Genomic DNA, 12,178 nt, shown 5'->3' with positions numbered 1-12,178 from the left:
GGGCACCATCTAGTTCTTCTGGTCTCATAGTTGTATAGGTTGCAGATCGGATGGTGTACCAGTCACTAGGACTGATTTTTTCCATTAATTTTGTTTTTCTTCTTTCTTCTTTGCTCTTGATGAGGAGAGACCCATCGTTGCATCTAGATGTCAGCTTGCTAGCTTTTAAGATCCCGGTCGCTACTCGCCAAAGTAGGAGGTGGAACAATATTTTATATAGCATGTTATGCCAATTGAGCTTGATGTCCCCTGCGACTGCTTCCATCTTCTTTTGATGCTTCCTGCATCAGTTAGTGTTTTGCCCATAGAATCTTTCAATATTACAACTCGCGGCTTAATTCTTTTCCTCAGTTCTTTCAGCTTGAGAAATGCTGAGTGTGTTCTTCCCTTTTGATTTTCTATCATATCATCTACTATGCTGGGCATGACATTGAAGAAGAACAGTGTGGCATTCATCATCACAAAGAATGTATCAAGATCTATCCTGAAGTACAATGCTGTCAGTGATAGAATAATATTGATATGTCTATGAGGAAGATCAGTTAATACTACTATTATTCAAATTTGTGTACTAATCACCAAAGCCAAAGATGAGGAAATTAAAGATTTTTACCCACTTCTGCAGTCTGAAGTTGACCAAACATGCAATCAAAATGTGTTAATTATCACTGGTGATTGGAATGCAAAAGTTGGAAACTAAGAAGAATCATGAGTAGTTGGAAAATATGGCTCTGGTGATAGAAACGATGCAGGAAATTGCATGATAGAATTTTGCAAGACTAATGACTTGTTCATTGCAAATATCTTTTTTTAACAATACAAATGGTGTCTGTACACATGGAATTCACCAGATGGAGTACACAGGAATCAGACTGACTATATCTGTAGCAAGAGGTGATGGAAAAGCTCAATATCTTCAGCCAAAACAAGACCAGGAGATGATTGTGGAACAGACCATCAACTGCTCATATGAAAGTTCAAGTTGAAGCTGAAGACAATTAAAAGAAGTTTATGAGAGCCAAAACATGACCTTGACTATATCACATCTGAATTTAGAGGTCATCTAAAGAATATATTTGATGCACTGAACACCAGTGACCAAAGAACAGAGGATTGTGGGATGACATCAAGAACATCATTCATGAAGAAAGCAAAAGGTCATTAAAAAGACAGGAAAGGAAGAAAAGACCAAAATGGATGTCAGAATAGACTCTGAAACTTGCCCTTGAAGGGAAAGTAGCTAAAGCAAATGGAAGAAATGACAAGATAAAAGAGCTGAACAGATTTCAAAGAGCAGCTTGAGAAGACAAAGTCAATTATTAGAATGAAATGTGCAAAGACCTGGAGTTAGAAAACCGAAAGGGAAAAACACAAGTTGGACACGACTCGATGGCATATAACAACAACAAAATAAAACTTAACATCCCCCTTATCCAAGGTCCTGAGCCCACAGGCCCAGTGACTCACTCTCTCTAGGTGTTGGGTTGTGGCCAAGAAGTAATCATAACTTTTCCCTCTGTTAGCTCTATTATATATATGGACATTTTTACAGCACTTGCAAATATTTATGTAAAAATATCATCTTCCAAACCTATATAAGGTCATGGGTATATTCCCATTTGCCTACTCATACCTAATAATCTTGCCTGTCTATCTATGTATCCACTCATATATTAATGTTTGTTATTACTGAAAATGCAGAATTGTGTGTGTAATAGTATTTCCATTTGTTGTCTATACCTCTTGTGCACCTTTCCATGTCTTCCTTTTTCTTGTGATATTGTGCTGGTTACCTGCTTTTGGTAACCAAATCAATACATGTCTCTAAACTAGGTAGCAATTTTCCCTCCATGCCCCTCCCATCCTTGGTAACCAAAAAAGAAATTTTCCTTCCCTTTGCAAATTTTCCTTGAATTTTTATAGTACTGGAGCCATACAATATGTGTCCTATGATTGACTTATCTCACTCAGCATAATGTCCTCCAAGCTTGTCCATGTTATGTGTTTTACAAATTCTTCATTACTATTTAATGTTGCATATTATCCCATTGTGTGCATGACTGTAGTTTGTTTATCCATTCATCCATTGTTGGGCACTTGAGTTGTTTTCATCTGTTTGCTATTGTGAATGAACATACTGTGATGAACATGGGTGTGCATATATCTATTCATGTTCCAGCTTTCACATGTTTAGGATATATGTTAGTGGGACTGCTGGATCAAATGTTATTTCTATTTACAACTTTTTAAGGAAGCACCATATTGTTTCCTACAGTAAAAAAGAATTCACTGCCATTGAGTTGGTTCTGACTCATAGTGACCCCCTTTGGGTTCCTGAGGCAGTAAATCTTTACAGAAGTAGATTGCCTAGTCTTCCTTCCATGGAGTAGTTAGTGGGTTTGGATTGCTAACCTTCTAGTTAGCAGTCAAATGCCTTAGGCACTACGCCACCAGAGCTCCATTTTCTACAGTGGTTGTACCATTTTACAGTCCCACCAGCAATGTATGAGAGTTCCAATCTCTCCACATCCTTGCCAGCATTATTTTCTGACTTGTTGAATTTTCCTATTATTGCTGGGGTGAAATGATAGCTCATTGTTATTTTGATTTGAATCTCTCTAATGGCTAATGATTGTGAACATTTCTTCATGTGTTTGTTGGCTGCCTGAATATCTTCTTTAGTGAATTATCTGTTCCTGTTCCGTGCCCATTTTTTTTTTTTTTAATTGGATTGTTTGTCTTTTTGGTGTTGACTTTTTAAATAAATTTTAGAGATAAGTCCCTTGTTGGACATGTCCATTGCCCAATATTTTTCCCAATCTGTAATTTCTCTTTTCATTCTTTTGGAGAAGTCTTTTGATGTGCATACAAATTTAATTTTTAGAAGGTCTCCATCATCTAGTTCCTCTTCTTCTGTTTGTGCATTTTGATTATGCTTAATAGTTTATTTATACCATAAATTGTTGTTGTTGTTGTTGTTATGTGCCGTCGAGTCAAACCTGACTCATAGCGACCCCTCCTTGGGTTTCTGAGGCAGTATCACTACGGAAGTAGGATTGCCCAACCTTCCTTCCGAGGAGTGGCTGGTGGGTTCAAACTGCCAGCCGTCTGGTTAGCAGGCAAGTGTCTTAGCCACTATGCTACCAGAGCTCCCATACCATAAATTAGGGCCTCTAAATTTGCCCCTGTTTTTTCTTCGATGATATTTATAGTTTTTGGTTTACATTTAGGTTTTTGATCCATCTTGAGTTAGTTTTGTATTTGGTGAGAGGTATGGATTTTATTTCATTTTTTGGCAAATGGATATCCAGTTTTGCCAGCTCTATTTGTTAAAGAGACTCTCTTCTCTCCATTTAATGGATTTAGTTCCTTTGTAAAAAATTAGCTGTCCATAATTGGAGGGATCTCTTTCTTATATCTCAATTCTGTTCCACTGCCTCTTATTGTACAATATATCTCTCATTGTATGAGTACTAGGCTGTTTTGACTACTTTGGCTGTTGAGTAGGTTTTAAGATCGGGGAGTGTGAGATCTCCCACTTTGTTCTTCAGTAGTGCTTTGCTTATCTGAGCTCTTTTTCCTTTCTTTATAAAATTGTTGTTGTTGTTATGTTCCATCAAGTTGGAACCGACTCATAGCAGTCAAGTGACTTCTGATTAGCAGTCAAGTGCCTTAGGCACTATGCCACCAGAGCTCCTTATATAAAATTAGTGATTGTTTTTTCCATGTCCTTGAAGAATGTTGACAGTGATTGCATTGAATCTATAGATTGCTTTGAGTAGTATTAATGTTTTCACAGTGTTCAGTCTTCCTATCCATGAGCATGGTATGTTCTTCCTTTCATATAGCTCTCTTATAGTTTCTTGTAGCTTTCTTTGTATATTGTTTCCCTGGTAAGATTTATTCCTAACTATGTTATCTTTTTTTTGGCAACTACTGCAAATGGTGTTGTGTTCTTTATTTCCTTTTCAGAGCTCTTTGTTGATGTAGAGGAATCCAACTGATTTTTTTATGTTGATGTTGTATGCTGCCACTTTGCTAAATCTTTCAATTAGTTCCAGTAATTTCTTTGCTGATTCCCATGGTTTTTCTATGTGTAGGATCATATCATCTGCAAATAGAAATAGTTTTACTTCTTTGCCAATTTGGATGCCTTTTATTTCTTTTTCTTGCTTTATTGCCCTGACTAGAGCTTCCAATACAATGTTCAACAGAAGTGGTAATAGAGGACATCCCTGTCTGGTTCCCATTCGCAAGGGGAAAGTTTTCAGTGTCTCTCTGTTGAGAATAATGTTGGCTATTGGTTTTGCGTATGTGTCTTTTATTATGTTAAGAAGTTTCCCTTCTATTCCTATTTTGCTGAGAGTTTTGATCAGAAATGGGTGTTGGATTTTATCAAATGCCTTTTCTGCATCAATTGATATGATCATGTGGTTCTTCTCCTTTGTTTTAATTATGTGGTGGATTACATTGATTGTTTTTCTAATGTTGAACCATCCTTACACACCTGGTATGAATCCCACTTGGTCATGGTACATTGTTTTTTTGATATAGCATTGAATTCTATTGGATAGGATTTTGTTGAAGATTTTTGCATTTACATTCATAAGAGATATTGATCTGTAATTTTCCTTTTCAGTAGTGTCTTTGCCTGGTGCAAAAGGGGCAAGGAGGTGACATCTCCTGACCTCCTCTAACTCCACACAGGATGACAGAATCACCATCAGCAGCCCAGTGCCTGTTCCTATGAGGCCAGACATGCCACCACCTCCAGCCCCCTTATTAACCTTGACACCAACTGTTCCTCCTGCAGCACCCACCACCTGTCTGCTGGTATTGATAATTCACTGCAGTGACCACATAGAACTCACAGATTATGGAGTTTGTCAGGGAAGCAACAGGCTACAATTCAAGGTCAGGAAAACACTCAGTCTCACCCAGCCAGCCATCTCAGCTGGCTACGTCTCTCTCTCAGCAGTACATATCTCTCTCACATCTCAGCAGCATGTTTCTCTCACATGTCTCTCTCAGCAACACATATCTTTCAGCAGCATGTCTCTCCCAGCTGGCACTCAGAGCGATTCCTTCTATCTTTTGGAGTGCTCCTTTTGAGCCTGGTAGGGTGCCAAACTAACCAAATCCAACATCAGAATTCTTTCAGGTTTTGAAATTCATTGGCATCCAGTTCTTCATAATATTCTGCTATTATTCTTTTTATTTTGGTTGAGTCTGTTGTGATGTTGCCTATTTCATTTCTTATTAGTGTTATTTGTATCCTCTTTTAGGTAAGATCCAACTTCCTTCTTTTGCATGTGGTTATTCCATTGTCCCTGTACCATTTGTTGAAAAGACTATTATTTCCCCTTGGATGGTTTTAGCACCCTTGTTTTAAAGCAGTTGACCATAAAAACCAAATATCAAACTCACTGCTGTCGAGTCGATTGGACTCAGTGACCCCTCCTTGGCTTTCTGAGGCAATATCCCTCCAGAAGTAGATCGCCCAATCTTCTTTCTAAGGAGTGGCTGGTGATTTATTTCTGGACTCTCAGTTCTCTTATATTGATCTATGTTATTATCTTTTTGCCAGTACTCCAGCTTTATTGTCATTACTTTGTAGTAAATTTTGAATTCTGAGACATGAGTTCTTCTACTTTATTCTTTTCCAGGATCATTCAGGGTTACTTGCAATTCCTCATTAATTTTAGAATTACCTTGTTAATTTGTACAAAAAAGTCAGTTGGGATTCTGATAAGGTTATGTTGAATCTGTAGATCAGCCTGGAGAGTCCTCCCATCTTAATCATGTTATGTATTTTGATTCATGAACATGAGATGTTTTCCATCTATTTAGAGCTTTATTTTCTTTCAAAAATGTTTTAGAATTTTCAAAGTATAAGTTTTGCATTTCTTTATTACATTTATTCGTAAGAATTTTTTTCTTTTAAAAATTTGTTTATTTATTTATTGTTGCTGAGAATATACACAGGAAAATATACACCAACTCAACAGTTCAACATATACAATTTAGTGACATTGATTATATTATTCAAGTTGTGCAACCATTCTCAGCCTCATATTCAGAGTTGTACCTCCTCCATTATCATAAACTCTTTGCTCCCAAAGAGTCATATCTAATTTTTAGAGTTATGGTTGTCAATTTGACACCATATAGATTGTTCTTAAAAGAGCCATACTACTCAAAGAAGCCATTTTTTGCTAGTTAAGCTAAATTATTGTTTGGTTTTTAGAAGACTTAAGGGGATATTTTTGGCTTAAAGTTTAAAGATTATCTCAGAACAATAGTTTCAGGGATTCAACTAGCCCACATGGCTCCAGAAAGTCCAGAGTCCATTGGAATTTGAAATACTGTCTGCATTTTCCCCTTTTCTGATCGGGATTCTTCTGTAGAATCATTGATCAAAATGTTCAGTAATGGTAGCTGGTCATCATCAGTTCTTCTGGTCTCATGGCAAAGGAGGCAGTCATTCATGGATGCAATTAGCCACACATTCCATATCCTCCTTCTATTCCTGACTCTTTTTCTTCTTTTGTTGTTCCAAGTGAATAGAGAACAATTCTTGTGCATTGGATGTTAACTTATTTAAAATGGCACTGTGGATGGAATTGTGTTCTTAATTTCATTTTTGGATTGTTCATTCAAATGTATAAAAATATGGTTGATCTTTGTATATTTATTTTCTATTCTTCAACCTTGCTGAAATCATGTATTAGTTCTAATAGCTGTTTAGTGGATTCCTTAGCATTTTCTAGAAATATGATCATGTAATCTGTGGTAGACGTAGTTTTGCTTCTTCATATCCAATATAGATGTCTTTTCCTTGTGTAATTGCTCTGGCTAGAGCTTCCAGACAGTGTTGAATGGAAGCAGAGAGTGAGCATTGTTATCTTGTTCCTGAAATTAGAGGAAATGATCCAGTCTTTCACCATTGAGTATGATGTCAGCTGTGGATGTTTCATAGATGTCCTTAATCAAGTTAAGAAAGTTATTTTCTTATCCTAGTTTGTTAAGTGTTTTTTATCTTGAAAGTATGTTGGATTTGTGAAATGTCTTTTCTGTGTCTGTTGAGATGATCATGTGATTTGTTATTTTATAATTATGGTTATTTTATTGATTTAATGTATTAAATGATTTTTCAGATATTGAACCAATTTTGCATTTTTTAGGATAAATCCCACTTGATCGTGTTGTATAATCCTTTCGTATTTTTTTCTGGATTTAGTTTACTAGCATTTTGCTGAGAATTTTTATGTCCATATTTATAAGATATTCTTGTGTTGTTTTCTTGTAACACCAGTATTTAACTGGTTTATGGCATCAAGGAGGAGCTCTGGTAGCATAGTGCCTAAGGCTCTTAACTGCTAACCAGAAGTCTGGCGGTTCAAACCCACCAGCCACTCCTCAGAAGGAAGGTTGGGCAATCTACTTCCATAATGATACTGCCTTAGAAAACCAAGGAGGGGTTGCTATGAGATGGGTCTGACTCGATGGCACATAACAACAACAACAACAATATGTCATCAAGGTAATATCGGGCTTATAAAATGAGTCGGGAAGTATTCCATTACATGTTTTCACATAAGAGTTTATGAAGAATTTGCATTAATTCTCCTTTAAATGTTTGATAGAATTCACCTGTGAAGCTATCTGGGCCTACGATTTTCTTTTATTTTTTATTATTAATTCAATCTCTTCACTTTTCATATGTCTATTCAAATTTCTACTTGAGTTAGTTTTAGTAGTTTGTGTTTTTCTGGGTATTTGTCTGTTTAATTGTTTTTATTTCTTTAAGGTTAATAGTAATGTCACCTCTTTGATTTCAGATTCTAGTAATTTGCAGCTTCTCTTTTTTTGTTTCTTGATAAATCTAGGTAAAGTTGGTTGTTTGTTGATCACTCAAAGAACCAAATTTTTGTTCCATTGATTTTCTCTGTTATTTTTCTATTCTCCATTTAATTAATTTCTATTTTAATGGTTATTATTTCTCTCTTTCTATTTGCTTTGGTTTAATTTTATCTTCATTTATTAAGGTCTTATGGTGAAGTTTAGTAATTTATTAGAGATAGTCCATCTTTCTTAATATAGGCATTTACAGCCTCCCATAAGGTTTGCTATGTTGTGTACTCATTTTTATATATCTCAAAGTATATTCTTAATTACCTTTGGATTCATTCTCTGACATATTGGTCATTTAGGATTATGTTGTTTAATTCCCACATATTTAGGAATTTCCCAGATTTTTTCTTGCTTTCAATTTCTAATTTCATTCCATTGTAGGCAGAGAACACATTTTATGTTATTTCTATTATTTTAAATTAATTGAGGTTTATTTTATGGCTTAACATATAATCTATCCTGGATAATGTTCTTTGTGTGCTTGAGATAAATGTGTATTCTGTTATTTTTGTGTGGATTATTCTATAGGTGTCTTTTAGGTCAAGTTGCTTTATGTTGTTGTTGTTATTGTTATGTGCTGTCAAGTCAGACCTGACTCATAGCAATCCCTCCTTGGGTTTCTGAGGAAGTATCACTACAGAAGTAGATTGGCCAACCTTCTTTCCAAGGAGTGGCTAGTGGATTTGAACTGCCAGCCTTCTGGTTAGCAGTCAAGTGCCTTAGGCACTATGCTACCAGAGCTCCTAGTTGCTTTATAGTGATGTACAAATATTTTATTTACTTGTTGCTTTTCTGACTTGTAATTTCAACCATTATTGAAAGTGAGGCCTTGAAGTTTCCCAATAATGTTGCTGAATTGTCTATTTCCCCATTCATTTCTATCAGTTTCTGCTTCATGTATTTTGGTGCTGCATTATTAGGTGCATGTTGTTGTTGTTGTATGCCATCAAGACAGTTCCAACACAATGACCTTGTATGACAGAGTAGAACTGCCCCACCGGATCTCCTAAGTTGTAATCTTTATGGGAACAGATCACCAGGTTTCTTCCCCTGGACCAACTGGCAGGTTCAAACTACTGACCTTTTGGTTACCAGCTGAGTGCTTAACCACTGTGCAACCAAGTTTCCTTTGTAGGTGCATATACTTCAATATTATTTTATACTTCTTATGAATTGTCCCTTTTATCATTATGAAATATTATGCTTTATTTCTAGCAACAATTTTTCTTGTTTTAAAATCTATTTTGTAGGGGAAAAATGGCGTCTGGTCAGTAGTCCCCATGCTAATTCCCCCTAGCATCTTAGTGCCTGAAAAACTAGGTGTAGCAGTTTGAAATAGGGATTCTGGTACTCTGAACAGCTCAAGGAGTCAGAGTGCACCAAACTCAGGGGAGTAGAATTAGGAAGGAGAAAGGGGAGTGGGGGGGAGGAACATAACAAAAACAGGAAAATCTACCCTGCTGAGAGCTGACCAGCAGGTGAGAAAGGCCATTGGAGACCTCCCTGGGGTAGTGCCAACTGGCAGGTGAGAAGGGCCATCAGAGACTTCCTTGGGTTGGGGAAGAAGATGCACCACACCAGTATACCAGCACTCACTCCATGGATCTGCTTTCAGCACCTGCTTTTATCAGTATACTTGGGTCTGCTGGGTGTGAGCGGGCACTTCCAGGACTGATGAAATCCAAGCAGAGACCATTAATGCCTCAAGTGGGTGGGCCCTGGGAGGAACTCCCGCAGAGGATTGGGAGAATGGGCTTGGGCCAGTTTTTTGGCACAGAGAGGCCGGTGCTTGACTTTGTCGGTAATCTTGGGTCCGCTGGGTGTGAGCAGGCATTTTCCTCACTCCAGCATTGCTGAAACCCAAACAGAGAGACCATTGATGCCACAAGTGCGTAAACCCTGGGAGGAACTCCCACGGTGGATCGTGGCATGGGCCAGTTGTCTTGGGTCAGCTTTTTGGCATCACACACACACAATTACAATTACTTAAACCACACAGAATTGTGGTCCAGCCAAGTGGACACACAGCTCCAACAATCACACCATGGTATTTTCAATCACCTCATATACATGTGAGAGCTGGACAATGAATAAGGAAGACAGAATAAGAGTTTATGCTTTTGAGCTGTGGTGTTGGCGAAGAGTGCTGAAAGTACCGTGGACTGCTGAAAGAACTAACAGGTCTGTCCTGGAGGAAGTGCAGCCAGAATGCTCCTTGGAGGCGAGAATGACCAGACTCTGTCTCACATACTTTGGTCATATTATCAGAAGGGACCATTCCCTGGAGAAAGATGTCATGCTTGGTAAGGTGGAAGGTCCACGAATGAGGGGAAGGCCCTCAACTAGGTGGACTGACACGATGGTGGCAACGATGAGCTCAAGTGCAGCAAGAATTGTGGAACTGGCTCAGGACTGGGCAGTGTTTCATTCTGCTGTTCATAGGGTCACTATGAGTCGGAAACAACTCAATGACACTTAACAACAACAATAACATATGTTTATATCAATCGATCCAGAAAATGTATTTGATAATATCCAACACCTGTTCTTGTTCAGAACTCTCAGCAAAATAGGGATAGAAGGGAAATTCTTCAACATAATAAAAGGTATATATGCAAAGCCAATAGCCAACATCATTATTAATGGAGAAAGACTCAAGGCATTCCCCTTATGAACAGGAACCAGGCCCTCTATCACCACTTCTATTTAATGTTGTATTGGAAGTCCTGGCCGGGGCAATAAGGTGAAACAAAAGGCATACAAATTGGCAAAGAGGAAGTAAAACTACATCTATTTGCCAACGATATGATCCTGTACATAGAAAACTCATGGGACTCAATAAAAAAAAAAACTACTGGAACTAATAGAGAGGTTCAGCAAAGTGGCAGGATACAGGTCAACATACAAAAATCAGTTGGAATCCTCTACACCAACAGAGTCCTCTGATAAAGAAATAAGGGAAACAATACAATTTACAATTGTTGTTGTTGTTATGTGCTGTCGAGTCAGACCCAACTCATAGGGTCCCCTCCTTGGGTTTCTGAGGCAGTCTCACTACGGAAGTAGATTGCCCTATCTTCCTTCTGAGGAGTGGCTGGTGGGTTTGAACTGCTAGCCTTGTGGTTAGCAGTCAAGTGCCTTAGGCACAATGCTACCAGAGCTCCTAACTGCTAAAAAGATAAAATATCTAGGAATAAACCTTACCAGAGACACAAAAGACCTATATAAAGAAAACTATAAAACACCACTATAAGAGACAACAAGGGCACTACATAAATGGAAAAACCTACCTTGTTCATGGATAGGTAGACTCAATATTGTGAAAATGTCAATCTACACAATTATTGCAATCCCAATAAAATTTTTTAAGGACATGACAAAAGCAATTACTAATTTCCTATGGAAAGGAAAGAGACCTCAGATAAGTAGAGCACTTCTGAAGAACAACAACAAGGTGGGAGATCTTACACACTCCAGGATCTTAAGAACAGCCATACAACCATAGAAGTCAAAACAGCATGGTATTGGTACAATGATAGACAGATAGACCAATGGAACAGAATCAAAAGTTCAGATATATACCCATCCAACTATGGACAGCTGATCTTTGACGAAGGTCCAAAACCCATTCAATGGGGAAGAGACAGCCTCTTTAACAAATGGTGCTGGCAAAACTGGATATCCACTTACAGAAAAATGAAACAAGACCCATACCTTACCCCATACACAAAAACAAACTCAAGCTGGATCAAAGACTTAAATGTAAAACCCCAAACTATAAAACTCATCAAAGATAAAATACGGCCAAATCTGGGGGCCCTAATTTATGGTATAAATAGACTATCAAGCATAACCCAGAATGCACAAGAGGTAGAAGAGAAGCTAGATGACTAGGACCTTTTAAAAATTAAAGTCTTATGTGCATCGAAAGACTTTGTCAAAAGAGTAAAAAGAGAACCTACAGACTGGGAGAAAATATTTGCCTATGACATATCTGATAAAGGACTTATCTCCAAAATCCATAGAAAACTTTAACACCTCAACACCAAAAAGACAACCAAATTCACAAATGGGCAAAAGACTTGAACAAACATTTCACCAAAGATGATATACTGGTGGCCAACAAATATATGAGAAATTGCTCGCAATCATTAGTCATTAGAGAGATGCAAATTGTGATAGTTGGAGCTGTGTGTCAACTTGGCTGGACCCCAGTTCTGTGTGGTTGTTCCCATGATGGGATCAGATGACTGTGTTCTGAGTG

This window comes from Orycteropus afer, unplaced genomic scaffold, assembly GCF_000298275.1.
Source record: "Orycteropus afer afer isolate SDZICR_OR568_19922 unplaced genomic scaffold, OryAfe1.0 scaffold00271, whole genome shotgun sequence".
Classification (NCBI taxonomy): Eukaryota; Metazoa; Chordata; class Mammalia; order Tubulidentata; family Orycteropodidae; genus Orycteropus; species Orycteropus afer.
This window is presented reverse-complemented; position numbering follows the sequence as displayed.